Source organism: Arvicola amphibius, chromosome 12 (assembly GCF_903992535.2).
Source record: "Arvicola amphibius chromosome 12, mArvAmp1.2, whole genome shotgun sequence".
NCBI lineage: Eukaryota > Metazoa > Chordata > Mammalia > Rodentia > Cricetidae > Arvicola > Arvicola amphibius.
The window spans coordinates 132,213,659-132,232,005 of NC_052058.2; the positions used below are offsets into that span (position 1 = coordinate 132,213,659).

The following is an 18,347-nucleotide window of genomic DNA, read 5'->3' on the forward strand; positions in this document are numbered from 1 at the left end:
TTTCCAATTCGAATCCCCTTGATCCCCTTGTTTTGTCTTATTGCTATTGCTAGAACTTCAAGCACTATATTGAAGAGATAAGGAGAGAGTGGACAGCCTTGTTGCGTTCCTGAATTTAGTGGGATGGCCTTGAGTTTCTCTCCATTTAATTTGATGTTAGCTGTCGGCTTGCTGTAAATAGCCTTTATTATATTAAGAATGACCCCTGTATCCCTAATCTCTCCAAGACCTTTATCATAAAGGGGTGCTGAATTTTGTCAAATGCTTTTTCTGCATCTAATGAGATGATCATATGGTTATTATCCTTCAGTTTATTTATATGATGGATTACATTGATAGATTTTCGTATGTTGAACCACCCCTGCATCAGTGGGATGAAGCCTACTTGATCATAGTGGATAATTTTTCTAATGTGTTCTTGGATTCTGTTTGCCAGTATTGTATTGAGAATTTTTGCATCGATGTTCATGAGTGAGATTGGCCCCTTTCTTTCCTGTTTGGGTGGAATGTTCTATAGATGTCTGTTAAGTCCATTTGATTCATTACCTCTATTAAGTCTCTTAAATCTCTGTTAGGTTTCTGTCGGATTGACCTGTCCATTGGTGAGAGAGGAGTGTTGAAGTCTCCCACTATCAGTGTGTTTGGTTTGATGGCTGCCTTGAGTTCTAGTAATGTTTCTTTTACATAAGTGGGTGCTTTTGTATTAGGGGCATAGATATTCAGGATTGAGACTTCATTCTGATGGATTTTTCCTGTTATGAGTATAAAGTGTCCCTTTCCATCTCTTATGATTGATTTTAGTTTGAAGTCAACTTTATTAGAAATTAGTATGGCCACACCGGCTTGTTTCTTAGGTCCATTTGCTTGATAAACCTTTTCCCAACCCTTTACTCTGAGTAGATGTCTGTCTTTGTGTTTGAGGTGTGTTTCTTGTAAACAGCAGAATGTTGGATCCTGTTTTCGTATCCAATCTCTTAGCCTGTGCCTTTTTATAGGTGAATTGAGTCCATTGATATTAAGTGATATTAATGACCAGTGGATGTTAACTCCGGTTGTCATTTTTTTATTTGGTAGCAGAGATTGTGTGTTTCCTTTCTTTGAGATGTGCTGGTGAAGGGTCGCTAGATGTCTGAGTTATTTTGGGCAATGCTGGACTCCTTTGTTTGTGAATTTCCTTCTATTACTTTCTGTAAGGCTGGATGTGGCTATGTATTGTTTAAATTTGTTTTTATTCTGGAATATTTTGTTTTCTCCATTTATAGTGAATGAAAGCTTGGCTGGGTATAGTAATCTGGGCTTGCATCAATGGTCTCTGCAAAACATCTATCCAGGACCTTCTGGCTTTCATGGTTTCCATAGAGAAGTCAGGTGTTTGTCTGATAGGTTTACCTTTATATGTTATTTGACCTTTTTCCTTTGCAGCTCTTAATATTCTTTCTTTATTCTGAATGTTTTGTTTTTTGATTATAATATCGCGAGGGGATTTTTTTTTTTGATCCAGTCTATTTGGTGTTCTGTAAGCTTCTTGAACCTTAATAGAAATATCTTTTTTTAGGCTTGGGAAGTTTTCTTCTATAATTTTATTAAATATATTTTCTGGACCATTGAGCTGTATTTCTTCTCCTTCTTCTATGCCTATTATTCTTAGGTTTGGTCTTTTTATTGTGTCCCAGATTTCCTGAATGTTTTGTGATGAGAATTTGTTGGATTTGCTGTTTTCTTTGATCAGTGCATTTATTTTCTCTATGGTATCTTCAGAATCTGAGATTCTTTCTTCTATCTCTTGTATTCTGTTGGTTATGCTTGTTTCTGTAGTCTCTGTTCGTTTACATAGATTTTCCATATCCAGCTGGCCCTCGGGTTGTGTTTTCTTCCTTGCCTCCATTTCAGTTTTCAAGTCTGGCACTGTTTCCATTATCTGTTTGATTGTTTTTTCTTGGTTTCCTAGGATATCATTTATGGATTTACTCAATTCTTCAAACTTTTTGTTATTCTTCTTGTCTTTTTCCTTAAGGGAGTTTTTCACCTCCTGTTTAAGGGACTCTATTACTTTCATAAAGTCAATTTTTTCTACTTCTTCTTGATTAGTGTGTTCAAGTCCTCCTGTTATAAGTTCTCTGGGTTCTGGTGCTTTCATGTTGTTTTTCAAATTGTTGGAGGAATTCTTGCATTGGCGCCTGCCTATTTCTTCCTCTGAATAATCCCTTTGGGTCTTCTTTAGAAGTTCAATTCACCCCAATGAATTAAATTCACTCACCCCAATGAATGATGGATCCTCTGGCAGACTGTCAGGTCTCCTTGCAGGCTAAGCAGCTCACTGACAAAGGGCCTACCTTGCTGCAGGCAGGCTAATGAAGGAGGGGACCACCCACTGGCCTGGGTGCACTCAATTCCAGGTCCCTGGCGCCCAAACAGGCTGAGCTGTGGGATTTTGTGGCCCCAAAGACGAGAGGATGAGGCGGGGATGGGAAGGGAGGAGGAGTTGGGAAATGTCGGTGGTCCCTCTCCAGGCAGCTGCCGCGGTTCAGGCACTCACTCCTCACTCACCCCAATGAATGATGGATCCTCTGGCAGACTGTCAGGTCCCCCTTGCAGGCCAAGCAGCTCTCTGACAAAGGGCCTACCTTGCCGCAGGCAGACTAATGAAGGAGGGGCACCTCCCACCTGCCTGGGTGCACTCAATTCCAGGTCCCAGGCACCCAAACAGGCTGAGCTGTGGGATTTTGTGGCCCCAAAGATGGGAGGATGGGGGGGGAGGGAGTTCTGGGAGCAAGCTGGGAAGGGACAGGAAGAGAGAGGCAGTATCGGGGAGAATAATCCCTGCAGGAAGAGCAGGAAGTGTGCGGGTGGCAGGGGGAGTTGGGGAATGTCGGTGGTCCCTCTCTGGGCAGCTGCCGTGGTTCGGGCACTCACTCCTCACTCACCCCAATGAATGATGGATGCTCTGGCAGACTGTCAGGTCCCCTCTTGGCCAAGCAGCTCTCTGACCAGGCTTGCCAGTATTTTATGAGAATTTTTGCATCCATGTCATGAGTGAGATTGGTGTGTAATTCTCTTTCTTGGTTGAGTCTTTGTGTAGTTTTGGTATCAGGGTAACTGTAGTTTCATAAAAAGAGTTTTGCAGTGAGCTTTCTGTTTCTATTATGTGGAATACTTTGAGGAGTATAGGTATTAGCTCTTCTTGAAAGTTCTGGTAGAATTCAGCACTAAAACCATCCAGCCTTGGGCTTATTTTGGTTGGGAGGTGTTTGATGGCAGCTTCTATCTCCTCCTTGCTAATAGGTCTATTTAAATTGCTCACCTAGTCTTGATTTAATTTTGGTATATGGTATCTATCTAAATATTGTTTATTTCTTTTACATTTTCCAGTTTTGTGGAGTACTTATTTTTGTAATATGACCTAATGATTCTCTGAATTTCCTCAGTGTCCATTGTTATTTCCCCCTTTTCTTTTCTGATTCTGTTAATTTGAATGTTGTCTCTCTGATTTTTGATTAGTTTGGATAAGGGTTTGTCAAACTCAGTGATTTTTCTCAAAGAACCACTTCTTTGTTTCATTGATTCTTTGTATGGATTTCTGTGTTTCTATTTTGTTGATTTCCTGTCTTCTTCTCCTTTTGAGTGAGTCTGCTTCTTTTTTTCTAGAGCTTTCAGGCATGTTGTTAGGTCATTGATGTGAGCTTTCTCCATTTTCCTTATATGGGCACTTATTGCCATGAAGTTTCCTCTTAGTACTGCTTTCATAGTGTCCCATAGGTTTGGATATGTTGTGCCTTCATTTTCATTGAACTCAAGGAAGACTTTAATTTCTTTATTTCTTCCTTGACCCAGGTTCAGTAGTTGACAGTTCAGTTTCCATGAGTTTGTAGGCTTTCTGGTCGTAGTATTGCTGTTGAATTCTAACTTTACTCCATGGTGATCTGATAAGACAGAGTGGAGTACTCCATTTTATTGGATCTGTGGGTGTTTGCTTCGTTACCAAGAAGGTGATCAATTTTAGAGAAGGTTCCACGAGGTGCTGAGAAGAAGGTATATTCCTTTTTGTTTGGGTAGAATGTTCTATAGATGTCTGTTAAGTCCTTCGATTCATTAATCTGTTAGTTCTGTCCATTGTCAAGGGAGAAGTGTTAAAATCTCCTACTATTAGTGTATGGGGTTTGATGTGCTATTTAATCAAGTCTCAGTAATATTTCTTTTACATATGGGTGCTCTTGAATTAGGGGCATAGATATTCAGGATTGAGACTTCATCTTGATGATTTTTTTTTCTGTTGTGAGTATAAAATGTCCTTCATCTCTTCAGAATAATTTTAGTTTCAAATCAATTTTGTTAGATATTAGAATAGCCACAACTGTTTGTTTTTTTAGGTCTGTTTGACTGGAAAACCTTTTCCCAACCCTTTACTCTGAGATAGTGTCTGTCTTTGAGGTTGAGGTGTGTTTTCTTGTAAACAGCAGAATACTGGATGCTGATTATGTATCTGTGCCTTGTTATAGGTGAATTGAGGCCATTGATATTAAGCGATATTAATGACCACTGGTTGTTAGCTCTGGTTATCTTTTGATAGTAGTGTTTGTGTTTTTCCCTTCTTTGGGTTATGCTTGTGGGGGGTTATCAGATGTCTTGCTTGGGTTGTGGTTTTCCTTCTAATAGTTTCTGTAAGGCTGGGCTTGTGGATATATATTGTTTAATCTGTTTTTGTCAGTGAATATCTTCTTTTCTCCATCAATGGTGAATGAAAGCTTTGCTGGGTATAGTAATCTGGGCTTGCATCCATGGTCTCTTAGTGTCTGCAGCACATCTATCCAGGACATTCTGGCTTTCATGGTTTCCATTGATAAGTTAGATGTAATTCTGATAGGTTTTCTTTTATATGTCACTTGACCTTTCTCTTTTGCAGCTCTTAATATTGTTTCTTTGTTCTGTTTGTTTTATGTTTTGATTATTATATGGTGAGGAGATTTTTTTGATCTGTATTTGGTTGTTCTGTAAGCTTCTTGTACCTTCACTGGTATATCCTTATTTAGGTTGGGAAAGTTTTCTTCTCTAATTTGTTGAATATATTTTCTGTGCCTTTGAGCTGGAATTCTTCTCCTTCTTCTACCCCTATTATTCTCAGGTTTGGTCTTTTTATGGTGTCCCAGATTTCCTGAATGTTTTCTGTTAAGAATTTGTTGGATTTAGTGTTTTCTTTGACTATTTGTCTATTTCCTCAATAGAATCTTCAGTGCCTGAGATTCTTTTTTTTTCTATCTCTTATATTCTGTTGGTTATACTTGTCTCTGTAGTTCCTGTACATTTATCCAGATTTTCCATTTTCAGAGTTCCCTCGGTTTGTGTTTTCTTTATTACCTCTATTTCAATCTTCAAATCTTGAACTGTTTCTTTCACCTGATTGATTGTTTCTCTTGGTTTCTTTGAGGGATTTATTGATTTCTTCCATCTTTTTGTTTGGATTTTCCTCCATTTCTTTAAGGGAACTTTCCACTTTCTCTTTTTTTTCACAATAAATTTTTGGATAAATTTATTTTTTTATATTTTTATTTTTTCATTCAAAAATTTCCACTCCCCCCTCCTCCCATTTTCCTCCTGTCCTCTTACTCACCCTCTTCTCTCCCTCTCCAGTCTTAAATGAGGGCAGGATACCCTGCCCTGTGGGAATTTCTAAGCCCTCCCCCCTCTATCCAGGCCTATGAAGGTGTGCATCCAATAGACTAGCGTCTTAAAAAGCCAGTACATGCAGTAGAAACAAGTCCCAGTGCCATTATCAATGGCTTCTCAGTCAGCCCCCATTTTCTGACATACTCAGAGAGTCCAGTTTGATCACATGTTTGTTCAGTCCCAAGCTAGCTGGATTTGGTGAACTCCCATTATATCAGAAACACTAACATTTAAAGTATTTTTCTTCTATATCTTCTGGGTTAGGATGTTCAAGCCTTCCTGTTGTGTGTCTGCTGGATAATGATGATACCAAGTTGCTTTTTAGGATGTTGGAGGAGTTCTTGCATTGGTGCCTTCCCATCTCTTCCTTCAACTCTTATATCTTCAAGAATTGGTCTACAGAGCTCTCAGGTAATGAAGCATTGTGGGTAGGGTTGATGGCTGTGTAGCAGAACAGTTCCCTGCTGACTGCTAGGAATTCCAAAGGCACCTGGGGAGGGGGGCCCTGGCCTTTCTCCCAAATAGAGGTTTTAGGGAGTGGGGATTCCTGGGTCCCAGGGCCACTGTTGTCTCACATTTTATGTTCACCAAGAATTGGTCTCCACGAACCTCACAGGGAAGGACGTGTTGGTGGCGCATTTTTAGTTTTATATAAAGTATATTTGTAACAACTCAGTCATCTCAGATGAATATTCAAAACATTTGTTATTTCTACTTACTCATTTATCTCTAATTTAACTTGGGCAACCCATGACACATTTATTCAATCCTTAATTTATAAGTTTTGTACAGATTGCAAACAGAGTCCTCTGAACATATGTCTTCTTACACCACAGAAAACAGGTTTTACACAGACTTTGCCTGACTATGGAATTGTTATCTGCTCACAGAGATATTGTCGGGATGGGTGATGAGTACATTTGTGTAAGGATGTTAAGTAATCCATAAATTGCCAATCTGAGGTTCAAATGACAACTTATAAGACAAGTAAGGCTTTTCGGCCTGGCTTAGACTGGTTAGCCTTAGGTGGTGACTTGCAAACAAGTACAGGCCTGATTTAGAATCCTAGCTTTTGAGGAAAAAGGTATCTTTAGAGTGTCCCAAATGTGATTCATGGATTGCTTTATTTCTTTTACTTGGAATGGTGCTGTAGTTATTTGACTCGAAGAGACATAAACTCAGAGTCTATGAAATCAACAGCTGAATATGAATACATTTAATGAAGTCTCTCATTTGAAAAGTGTTTATTTTTTCTTTCAGAAAACATCACTTTTATTTTCCCTTTTCTTCAAGTCTCTGAATTTCAAGGCACATATTGTGAGATAACTGACATAAGCTAGTGACATGGAAACGAGATATTTATGAAGCCTGGCTTCTGGATCATGATAAAACATTTTTGTTGTGATTCATATGCAGTCACAAAGTAAGTATTCAGCTATAAATGAAGGTTTACTGTTCATTAATGGAGTTCAGAAAATTAACATTAAGGTCTTTTTCCTATTTCATTCAATTTTGCCATCCTAGAACTAATGTTCTATTTGGTCCTAACTAGTACCCATTTAAAACAGCTTAGATCTAGACAGAGTGTAGGCCTCTAGCATGAAGCACATGGGCTTTGGATGATATTTGAATTTCCTAGAAATGTATTTTCAGATTAGTTCTACTCCTTATTAGTTACTTTTTAAATTTTCAAACTGCATTACAGCTTTCTTTTTTTTCTTATTATTTTTAGAGCACTTTTTTTGAGATTTTGTAAACTAAACAGACTGGTATCATAATTCATGTTTCTTGTTACACTATTCACAAGACCAAAGATATGGCAACAGGCTAGGTATCTACTCACAGATAAATGTAGGAAGAAAATATTTCATATGTAAGCATTTGCTAATGATTAAGCCATAAATTTAAAAATGTCAGAAAAACTGGTTTAATGGAAACTGAGGATACTCAGGGAAATAATATTGTATTTAAAACAGAGAGTATGTATGGTTTCTCATTAGCGCATATGAGTTTACATCTTGATATGTAGATATATTAATATAAATATTGGTTGTTGGGACCCTGAACGTAAGACACCAATCATGGGAGAGAAAGAAGATGAACACCAGAGCAGTATGAGATAAGAGTACATGTGTCACAAATAAGTAATGACTACTGAATGCCTGAAATGGAAATGTTCCACAGATCTGTGTTTTAAAAAAGGGCCCTCTGTATTTTGAAATTAGTATACAATTTTATAACTTTCTTCTAATTATTTCCCAATAATTAAAAAAGTTTTTTCCTATAAAGAGACATCAGAATCCATTTATACTTATGCCAATCTACAAATAGCCAAGCCATGGTAGAAGCTATGTTCACTCATTTGTTCATCCGTAAGCAAATTAAGAAAATGTTTTAATATTTGCATTTAAGAAGCCATAAACCTCTAAATATATAATATCAGACCTTTATAATAAAGGGGTTCTGGGTTTTGTTAAAGTCTTTATCAGCATCTAGTAAGAAGATAAAGTGCCTTTGTTTTCTTTGAGTTTGTTCATATGGTGGATTACACTGACAAATTTTAATATGTTGAACCACTCCTATATCTCTGGGTTGAAGCCTGATTTATCTTGGTGGATGAGTTTTTTATGTATTCTTAGATTCAGTTTGCTAGTATTTTAGTGAATATTTTTGCATTAATGTTGATGGGGATATTGATCTGTAACTCTTTTTCTTTTTCATTTAAAAAGTTAACATAAATTTGATCAATGCAAAAATGTAATTTCATATGAGATAATAATGTGATGTTTTGATACATCTACATATTGTATAACATGTAATTTAGTAAACCATATCTATATCTTCAAGCATGGTTTCTTCTCTTGTCTACTTTTAAGTATATATAATTATAATTCTCTTTCTTTGTTGCAGTATTGTTGGTTTGGGTGTTAGGACAACTGTAGCCCCATGAAAAGAATTTGGCAATGTTCCTTCTGTTTCTAGTGTATGGGAAAATGTGTAGAGTATTGGTATTAGTGGTTCTTTAAAATTATGGTCGAATGGACTGAAACTATCTGACTCTGAGCTTTTTTGGCTGGGAGAATTTTAATAATTGTCTCTATTATTTTAGGGGTTCTAGGTCTATTTAAATTGTTTATCCGGTCTTGATTTAATTTTGGTATTTAGTACCTACCAAGAAAATTGAGGATTTCCTTTAGATTTTCCAGTTTTGTGGAGTACAGGTTTTTTAGTATAATCTAATAACACTCTGGATTTCCTCAGTCTTTGTTGGTATGTCCTTTTTTCATTTCTGATTTTGTTAATTTAGATATTCTTTCTCTGCCTTTTGGTTAGTTTGTATTAAGGGTTTGTCTTATCTTGTTTATTTTCTCAAAACACCAACTTTTTGTTTCATTTTTCTTTGTATAGTCCTTTTTGTAATTTGTATTATTTGTCCTTTTATTGATTTCTGCCCTTAATTTGATTAGTTCCTGTTATCTACTCCTCCTGAGTGAGTTTACTTCTTTTATTCTAGAGCTTTTATGTGTGATATTACGTTACTTGAGTGAAATTTCTCCAAATTCTTTATGATTGCATTTAGAGCTATGAACTCAAATACAATACCTCCGTTAGAGATTGAGAAACAAATATCAAGCACAATAATGTTCTTATTTTTCAAAACTAAGGAAACAAGCTCTCTGAAGTTTAGCCTAGCAGTGAAACTACTCATGTGTTCAGAGAGGGCTTTCCTGGATCAACGATAAGTACAACAATCTGAGGATGCTGAACAACTCTTACAAATAGCAAAATCGTTGTCCAGATATAACATTCTCCAACAAAACTCCTGAAATTCATATTACTGGTACCCTTCAGCTTTCACTGATGGTATATAGCAGTAATGTCTGGTTCTAGGATCCTATATTTTGAGAAAATGGGTATGGCTACAGTGTCCCAAATGTGTCCTATATACTTGATTGAGTAATTTATACTGATCATTGCCATAATTAATAGTATAGTTAGATATGTAATTAACTGTGTGACACCAACAGGCATTGAAAGGATAGACCCAGAGAGGAGAAATCAACAGAAAAAATAAGCACATATAAGCACATATCAGCTTACTAGCACTGTAAACTGAAAATGGCTTTGCTATGTAGCTAATGACAAGAAACAAATGGAAGGGCTCACTGTCTTTATTCCTAAGTATTTTGAAGACCATATCTTTTCATTTTTTTACTCCAAGATTTTTTTCTTCAGAAATATTGGGATGTAGATGGCAGTGTGAGGAGCATTAGCTCTCTCTGTATGAACAGTTGACTTGCCTTTATTCAGGAAATCAGAAGTATCTAATGGCCATCTTATTGTCCATGGTAGTTGATCAATATAGCTTCCAGACTTTGATAAACTCCTCAACCCCTCATGATATCTCAGTGTCTTCTTCAGGTAATTTCTTAAGTTACAGCCATTGTTATAAAGTTAGGTTATTCCTTGTACATTGTGTTTGAACTGTGAATTTCACTTTCAGTATATTATATGTTAATATTTGCATGCTTAGTGCATTCTTTTCAACTTTTCTTACTTTCAACTTTTGTTTTAGAGTCATGTATACTACGTATAACCTGCAGCAAGGATACTTTGACTTCTTCTCCTGTGTATCCCTTTCATCTCTTTCAGTTGTCTTATTGCTTTAGCTAAAATTTCAAGTACTATATTGACTAGATATGGAGAGCATGTACAACCTTGTCTTGATTCTGATTTCAGTAGAATTTCTTTGAGTGCCTCTACATTTAATTTGATTTTGGCTATATTCTTGTTGTTGAATTATCTTTATTATATTTAGTTATGTCCCTTGTAACCTTAATCTCTACAGAACTTTTATCATGAAGGGTTGCTAATTTAGTCAAAGGCATTTTCTGCACCTAATGAGATGATCATATGATTTTTTTCTTACAGTTTCTCTACATGTTGGGTTACATACTGATTTTTGTACATTGAACCCTTCCATTCTTTCTCAGATGAACTCCATTTGATCATAGTGGATTATATTTTTGACATGTTTTTTGTTTGATTTGCAAGTATTTTTGAGTATTTTTGCATCTATGGTCATAAGGAAAATTGGTCTGTAATTCTGTTTCTTTGTTGAGTCCTAATGTGTGTTGGGTATAATACTTTAAAATGTACAATTTTTTAAATTATGTACTTACGATCCTCTGGATTTCCATGGTGGTCTGTTATTATATTCTTTTCATTTCTGATTTTGTTAATTTGAATGTTCTCTCTCTGCCTTCCAGTTAGTTGGATAAGGGTTTGTCAATCATGTTGATTTTCTGTTTGTTTCATTGGTTCTCTACATTATTTTTCTTGTTTCAATTTCTTGTAACCCTCAGTGGATTATTTACTGCCCTCTACTCATCTGGGTTGTCCTTGTTTCTTTTATTCTATAGCTGGGAGGTATTGCTTTAAGTTGCTAATATGAGATTGGCTCCATTTTTTTTAACTATGTCCTTAGGGCTATGAAATACCTCTTAGCACACTTTCATTTTGATCATAAGTTTGGGTATATTGCATATTAATTTTCAATGAACTTTACAAAGTCTTTAATTTCTTTCTGTCTTTTTGCATTTTTTATTCCATAGTTTTTTTCATTTTTTCATGAGATTGTAAGCTTTCTGTTGTTTTTGTTGTTGATGAGCTCCAGCTTTAATCTGTGGTGGTCTGATAGTACTTAGATATTTCAATTTTCTTGTATCTGCTGAGACTTGCTTGGTGTCTGAGTATGTGGTTAGTTAGTTTTAGGAAAAGTCCATGAGGTACTAAGAAAAAAGTACATTCTTTTGTTTTGGATAAATTGTTCTTTTAAATCACTCCTAGGTCCATTTGGTTTAAAATGTCTGCTAGCTCCAGAATTTCTCCATTTAGTTTTTTGTCTGGATAACTCATCCTTTGTTGAGAATGGAGTATTAAAATTTCCCACTATAAGTAGGTGACAGTCAGTATATGATTTAAGTTTAGAAGTGTTTTCTTTTACAAACTTGGGTGCTCTTATATTTGGGGCATAGATATTAAGAACTGAAATATTGTCTCAGTGGATATTTCCTTTTGATTAGTAAGTATTGTGCTTGTTGTTTCAAGTCTAGTATGTTAGATATTAAAAAGTTATATTAACTTGCTTCTTAGGGTCATTTTCTTGGGATGTCTTGTTCCAATACTGTATCTCAAGGTAGTACTTATGGATGATTCTGATATATATTTCTTTGGCTGCAGCAAAAGAATAGATTCTGTTTTCAAATCTGTTATGTTAGTCTATTGTTTTTATTAGCAAATACAGATTTATAATATTGAGAGATAAATGATCAATGATTATTACTGATTATTGTTATTATATTGTTGATGTGGGCAAGTGGTTGAGTTAGTGTTGGTTTTGTGTGTGGTGTTCTTATTTTGGTTTTGCTGTTGTGGGAATTATTTATTTTCTGTGTTTTCATGGGTGTTGTTCACTTCATTAGGTTGGAGTTTTCCTTCTAGAATTTTCTGTAGGGATGGAATTGTAGATACATATTACTTAATTTTGATTATCATAAAATATCTTACTTTCTCCATCTAAGGAACTAAAATTTTGCTAGGTATAGTGCACTAGTCTGGTATTTGTGGTCTCTTAGAGTCTGTAGCACATTTGTTAGACCTTCTGGTTTTGCAGTCTCCTTTGAGAAACCAGGTATAATATTATAAATCTGACTTTATATGTTACTTGTGCTTTTCCTTTCATTAAAAAAAACTCTTTCATTTTTCTGCATTGTTTTGTGTTTTAGTTATTATGTGGTAAGGGAATTTTTTCTGGTCTAATCTACCTGCTGCTGTATGCTTCTTGTATCTTCATTGGTTTCCTCTTCTTAGGTTAGAACAATTTTCTTCTATGATTTTGTTGAAGATATTTCCTGGACCTTTGAGCTAGGATTTTCTTTCATCTATTCTTATTATTTTAGCTTAATATTTTATAGTGTACCATATTTCCTAAATGTTTTGTGTCAAAACTTTTTTGAGAATTTAACATTTTCTTTGACTGGTATATTCAATTTTTTATCATATCTTCAATACCTGAGATTCTCTCTTCCATAATTCGTATTCTGTAGGTGACACTTGCCTCTGTAGTTAATTTCAAATTCTCAAAATTTTTCATTTCAAGAGTTCCATCAGCTTGTATTTTCTTTATTATTCTATTCCCATTTTAGGTCTGGAGTGGTTTTATTCATTTTCTTCAATTGTTTCTTTTTTTGATTTCTTTAAGGGATTTGTTAATTTTCTCTTTCAGGACCTCTATCTTCATATAGTTTGTTTTTAGTGGTTTATTAATTTGCTTCTGCTATGATGGAATATTCAGAACTTGCTGTGGTAAGGTAATCGGGATCTAGAGGATGCATAGAGCCCTGACCATTTTTGGTGGTCTTCTTTTTCTTTCTTTTTTTTTAAAGAAAGCAAACTACTTTTTTTTTCAGTTTTCATACCAATCCCAGTTCTCACACACTGTCCCTGCTCCTATCCCCTCCACCTTTCCCTTCAAGGAGGATCCTGAGGTAAACTTGGTTGGCTAGCAGAATGAGTGTTGTAGGAAGAGATTCAAGTGGGTGGTCACAGTGGCGGTACAGACTGCCCACAGGGTCTCCTTACTTGTTGGCAAGCTGCTGTGGGATTCACTGGATAAGCTGTTTTCCACCAGAATTGGGGGCAGGAACCAGCTTGCTTGCTGAGATGATAGGTGTGGGGCTCAGGATGTCCGTTGGTATTTATGGCCTAGAGATGAGTGCAGTTTAGGAGGGAGATCATCACTCACCTGTTTTTGCGACTGGTACAGGTGGCACTGTGCCTATAGGAGCTTCTGAAGTAGCAGGAGATGACTGTCCAAGATGAGGATGATGGGGAAGGGGAGGGTGGGGTAGTGTGTTGGGTTCACTGAGAAAAGAGTAAAGTGGGTGGCAGTTGTGGTGGTGCAGCCTGCCTGTAGGTCTCTTACCTGATGGCAAGCTGCTAGGGGTTAATCACAATAGAGTATTTTGATATCACATTTAACTTAGATTTGAATTAAGGTACAAAAGACAATGCATGCATGCTGAGTCAGACTCAATACCTCTGTTTTGATACTGAGAAACATGTTTCTACACAATTATGTTCTTCATTTTCAAGGTTAAGATGACAAACTTTATGTAGTTTCTCTTAGCCATGTAAATGCTCATGTATTGAGAGAGGGCTTATCTGGATCAATGATGAGAACTTCTGTCTGAGGATGCTGAGTGACTCATGTCAATGGGAATCTGAGGTCCAGATATGAGATCCTGTAATAAGAGCAATTAGGGTTTCAGACCCTGGCTTATTCTTCATAGTTTTCACAGATGAGATAACTGTCCAATCTGGCTGTAGCATTTGAGATTTTTAGAGTGTCTTGATAGTGTTCCATTTGCACCCAAAGTTAAGGTTACAAAATTCCCAAAGATTCACTGGCAATGGTTATATTTTTGTGTTGAGATAAGGTTTATCTCTAATAATGATGAGAACAACTCTCTGAAAATCCCAAACAACTCATTCCATTAGAAATCTGAAGTCCAGATATTAGGTCATTTTAAGATTGAAGAGGTTTCCATAGCCTGACTGGCATTCCAGTTTTGACAGATGACAAATAATAGTGCAGACTGGCTTTAGGATTCTACATATTGCTAGTATCCATTTATGAGTGAGTGCATAACATACTCATTTTTGGGGGGGTCTTGGTTACCTTACTTAGGATAATGTTTTCTAATTTCAACCATTTACATGTAAAATTAAAGATGTCATTGTTTTTTACCACTGAGTAGTACTGTAATGTGTAAATGTGTCACACTTTCTTTATCCATTCTTCGGTGGAGGGGCATCTAGGTTGTTTCCAGGTTTTGTCTATTACAAATAATGCTGCTATGCACATAGCTGAACAAATGCTTTTGTAGTATGATTGAGCATCTTTTGGGAATATTTCTAAAAGTGGTATTGCTGAATCCTGAGGTAGGTTGATTCCTAATTTTCTGAGAAACTACCATACTGATTTCCAAAGTGGTTGTACAAGTTTGCATTCCCACCAGCAATGGATAAGTGTTCCCCTTACTCCACATCTTCTCCAGCATAAGCTATCATTAGTGTTTTTGATCTTAGCCATCGGACTGGGTGTAAGTAGGGTATCTCAGAGTTGCTTTGATTTGCATTACCCTAATAGATAAGGAAGTTGAACATTTCCTTAAGTATCTTTTGGCCATTTGAAATTCTTCTGTTGAGAATTATGTTCAGTTCAGTACTCCATTTTTAAATTGGGCTATTTAGAATTTTAATGACTAATTTTTTGAGTTCTTTATATATTTTGGATATCAGTCCTTTGTCTGATGTGGGGTTGGTGAAGATCTTTTCCCATTCAGTAGGCTGCCTTTTGTCTTATTGACTGTGTCTTTTGTTTTACAGAAGCTTCTCGTTTTCAGGAGGTCCAATTTCTTTATTGTTGCTTTAGTGTCTGTGCTTCTGGGGTTATATTTAAGAAGTCATCTCCTGTGCCCATGCATTGAAGGCTACTTTCCACTTTTTTTTCTGTCAGGTTCAGTGTGGTTGGATTTATATTGAGGTCTTTAATCCATTTGGACTTGAGTTTTGTGCGTGATTGTAGATATGGATCTATTTGCATTCTTCTACATGTTGACATCCAGTTAGGCCAGCACCATTTATTGACGATGCTTTCTTTCTTCCACTGTATAACTTTAGCTTCTTTGTCAAAAATCAGCTGTTCATAGGTGTGTGAATTAATATCCAGGTCTTCAATTGGATTCCATTGGTCAGCATCTCTGTTTTTTGTTCCAATACCAAGCTGTTTTCATTACTGTAGCTTTGTAATAGAGCTAGATGTCAGGGATGGTAATGCCTCCAGAAGTTCCTTTATTATATAGGATTATATCATGATTCCAGAGAAGCTAAGTAATAAGGTGAGCCCAAAGAAAAACATATAGACCTACCTAGAAATTGGAAACTGACAAGATCTCCTGAAAAAATTGAATCATGGGGGTGGGGACAGAAGAAAGGGGAGAAGGGGAAGAAGAGAGGAGAAGAGCAGGGTTTAGGAGGACTTGAGGGAATGACATACTCCAGATGGAAGAAAGACAGATATGAGAGCAAGGAAAGAGATATCTTGATTGAGGGAGCTATTACAGGTTTGGTAAGAAACCTGGCTCTAGAAAAATTCCCAGAAATCCACAAAATGGCCACAGCTAAGACCCTAAGCAATGGAGGAGAGGGTTTCTGAATTGGCTTTTCCCTATAGTAAGACTGATAATTATCTTAAATATCACTATAAAACCTTTGTCCCACAACAGATGGAAACAGAGGCAGAGACCCACATTTTAGCACTTGACTGAGCTCCCAAAGTCCAGTTGAAGATTAAAAGGAATGAGAATATGAGCAAATAAGTCAAGATCATGACGGGTTCAGCCACTGAAACAGTTTACCTGAGCTAATGGGAGCTCACCATCTCCAGCTGGAATGGGAAGGAACAAGCATAGGACCAAACTAGTCCCTCTGAATGTGGTTGACAGTTGTATGGCTGGGCACACTGAGGGGTCACTGACAGTGGCATTGGATTTAACTCTACTGCATGTAATATTTTTTGGATCCTATTCTCTTTGGATGTGTACCTTGATCAGCCTTGATGTAGTAGGGAGGGCATTGGACTTTCCACAAAACAAGGTGCCTTACCGTCTCTTAGGATTAGAGAGGGTGGTGTGAGAGGGTGGGTGAAAGGAATTGGAAAAGGGGAGTGGAAATTTGGATTGGTGTTTATTCATTTTTTATTGATTTTTATTGAGCTCTACATTTTTCTCTCTTCTCTCCTCTTTGCCTCTCCCCGCCCCTTTCAATCCTCCCTCAAAGTCCCCATGCTCTCAATTTACTCAGGAGATCTTGTCTTTTTCTACTTCCCATGTAGGTTAGTTCTATGTAAATCTCTCTTAGCGCCCTCATTGTTGTCTAAATTCTCTGGGATTTTGATTTGTAGGCTGGTTTTCTTTGATTTATGTTTTTTAAAAATACTTATGAGTGAGTACATGTAATAATTGTCTTTCTGTGTATGGTGTTGCCTCATTCAAAATATTTTTATTTGCCTCACTCCATCTATTTTCCTGTAAAATTCAAGATGTCCATTTTTTTTTTTTCTGACATGTAGTACTCCATTGTGTAAGTGTACTATATTTCCTTATGCATTCTTCAGTTGAGGGGGCATTTAGGCTGTTTCCAGGTTCTGGCTGTGACAAACAATGCTGCTATGAACATAATTGAGCACATGTCCTTGTGGCACGATTGAGCATCCTTTGGTTATATACTCAAAATGATATTTCTGGGTCTTGAAAATGTTTTTTTTTCCTAATTTTCTGAGAAATTGTCACACTGATATTCAAAGGGGATGTACCAGCTTGCATTCCTACCAACAATGCAGAAGTGTTCTCTTTTTCCCACAACCTCTTCAGCATAAGTTGGCATTAGTGTTTTTGATCTTTGTCATTTTTACAGGGGTAAGATGGAATCTTAGAATTGTTTTGATTTGTATTTCTCTGCTGACTAAGGATGTTGAGCATTTCCTTGGGTGTCTTTCAGCCATTTTAGATTCCTCTGTTGAGAGTTCTCTGTTTAGTTCTGTACTCCTATTTTTTATTGGATTATTTTTCTTTGATGACCAATTTCTATAGTTCTTTGTATATATTGGGAGATCAGACCTATGTGGGGTTAGTGAAGATCTTTTCCCATTCTGAAAACCTATTGTTTTGTCTTGTTGACCATGTCCTTTGCTTTATAGAAGCTTTTCAGTTTCAGGAGGTCCCATTTATTAATTGCTTCTTTTCAGCGTTTGTGCTGTTGGAGTTATATTTAGGAAGTGGTCTCCTGTGACAATGTGTTCAAGTGTATTTCCCACTTTCTCTTCTACAAGGTTCAGTGTGGCTGGCTTTATGTTGAGGTCTTTGATCCATTCAGACTTGAGATTTGTGCATATTGATAGATATGGGTCTATTTTCATTCTTCTACATGTTGATATCCAGTTATGCCAGCACCATTTGTTAAATATTGCTTTCTTTTTCCATTTGATCTTTTTCTTCTTTGTCAAAAATCAGGTGTTCATGGTATATGGATTAATATCTAGGTCTCTTCTTTGGTTCCATAGGTCCTCCTGTCTGTTCTTATGCCAATACCAGACTGTTTGAGTACTGTAGCTCTGTAGTAAAGTTTGAAGTCAGGGATTGTGATACCTCCAGAAGTTATTTTTTTGTACAGGATTGGTTTTGCTATTCTGGGTTTTTGCTTTTCAATATGAAGTTGAGTAGTGTTCTTCTAAGGTCTCTGAAGAATTTTTGCTGAGATTTTTATGGGCATTGCACTGAATCTGTAGATTGCTTTTGGTAAGATTGCCATTTTTACTATGTTAAGTGTGGCATACCCAAGAGCATGGGAGATCTTTCCACTTTCTGGAGTCTTCTTCAATTTCTTTCTTCAAAGATTTAAATTTCCCTTCATACAATTCTTCCACTTGTTTGGTTAGAGTTACTACAAGATATTTTATGCTATTTGTGGCTATTGTGAAGGATGTTGATTCTCTGATTTCTTCCCAAGCCTTTTATTATCTGTGTATAGGAGGGCTACTGCTTTTTTTAGTTAATCTTGTA

General features: G+C 36.5%; 2 non-coding genes across 2 annotated transcripts; both read left to right on the forward strand.

Moving 5' to 3' along the window:
- The first annotated feature begins 6,562 nt into the window (after positions 1-6,562).
- On the forward strand, positions 6,563-6,627 carry LOC119803164. The gene has a single exon (XR_005283574.1). It is a non-coding gene; the product is annotated as a small nucleolar RNA SNORD109A (small nucleolar RNA).
- A 7,262-nt stretch (positions 6,628-13,889) lies between these two features.
- On the forward strand, positions 13,890-13,955 carry LOC119803147. The gene has a single exon (XR_005283560.1). It is a non-coding gene; the product is annotated as a small nucleolar RNA SNORD109A (small nucleolar RNA).
- The last annotated feature ends 4,392 nt before the right edge of the window (positions 13,956-18,347 follow it).